Here is a 1,271-nt window from a genome sequence, read left to right as displayed (position 1 = left end):
CGGATAGCATTGAAACTTGATTTGAAGACTCTTTCCCTCTCTGTTGGTATTTAGAGTAACTACTGCTCTGGGTACAGGTCAGGTTCATCATGTCACACAATAGGATTTTGCAAGAGCAATGACTTCTTCATTATAAGTACCTTTTATAAACAACATAACACATGGGCCTCACCAGATGCAATACACAGAAATCAAATTGACTACATTTGTGGAAAAAGATGATGGAAAAAGCTATGGCAAAAGATGGTGGAAAACCTCCATCAGCCAAAATAAGGCCAGAAGCTGACTGTGGAATGGACCATCAATTGCTCATATAAAATTCAAGCTGAAGCTGAAGAAAATTAAAACAAGTCCATGAGAGCCAAAATATGACCTTGAATATATCCCACCTGAATTTAGAGATCATCTGAAGACAAATTTGATGAATTAGACACTAAAGACCGAAGCCCAGAAGAGTTATGGGATGACATCAAGAATATCATACAGGAAGAAAACAGTAAGTCATTAAGAAGAAAAGAAAGAAGGAAAAGACCAAAATGGATGTCAGAAGAGACTCTGAAACTTGCTGTTCAGTGTAGAGATACTAAACCAAATGGAAGAAATGAGAAGGTACAAGAGCTGAACAGAAAGTTTCAAAGGCCAGCTTGAGAAGACCTGATCAAATATTATAATGACACATGCAAAGACCTGGAGTTAGAAAAACAAAAGAGAAGAACATCCTCACCATTTCTCAAGCAGAGAAACTGAAGAAAAAATTCAAGCCTGGACTTGTGGTATTGAAGGATTCTACGGGCAAAATAATGAGCTCTGGTAGTGTAGTGGTTCTGAGTTGGGCTGCTAACCTCAAGGTCAGCAGTTTGAAACTACCAGCTGTTCCAAGGGAGAAAGATGAGGCTTTCTACTCCCATAAAGACTTACAGCCACAGAAACCCTATATAGGGTTGCTATGAGTCAGAACTGACTTCATGGCACATAAGCAAGCAACCAACCAATGGGCAAAATATTGAATGATGCAGAAAGCATCAAAAGAAGATGAAAGGAATACACGGAGTCACGGTGCCAAAAAAGAAATGGTTGATGTTCAACCATTTCAAGGGATAGCATACAATCAAGATCCAATGATCCTGAAAGAAAAAGTCCAAGGTGCATTGAAGGCTTAGGGAAAGAAGAAGGAACCAGGAATAGATGGAATACAAATTGAAATCTTTCAAGAAACTTATGTGATACTGGATGCATGCACTCATTTATTCCAAAAGATTTGGAAGACAACT

The sequence above is a fragment of the Chrysochloris asiatica genome, unplaced genomic scaffold (genome assembly GCF_000296735.1).
Source record: "Chrysochloris asiatica unplaced genomic scaffold, ChrAsi1.0 scaffold00009, whole genome shotgun sequence".
In the NCBI taxonomy this organism is placed as follows: Eukaryota; Metazoa; Chordata; class Mammalia; order Afrosoricida; family Chrysochloridae; genus Chrysochloris; species Chrysochloris asiatica.
Note: the sequence above shows the minus strand (reverse complement) of the source record.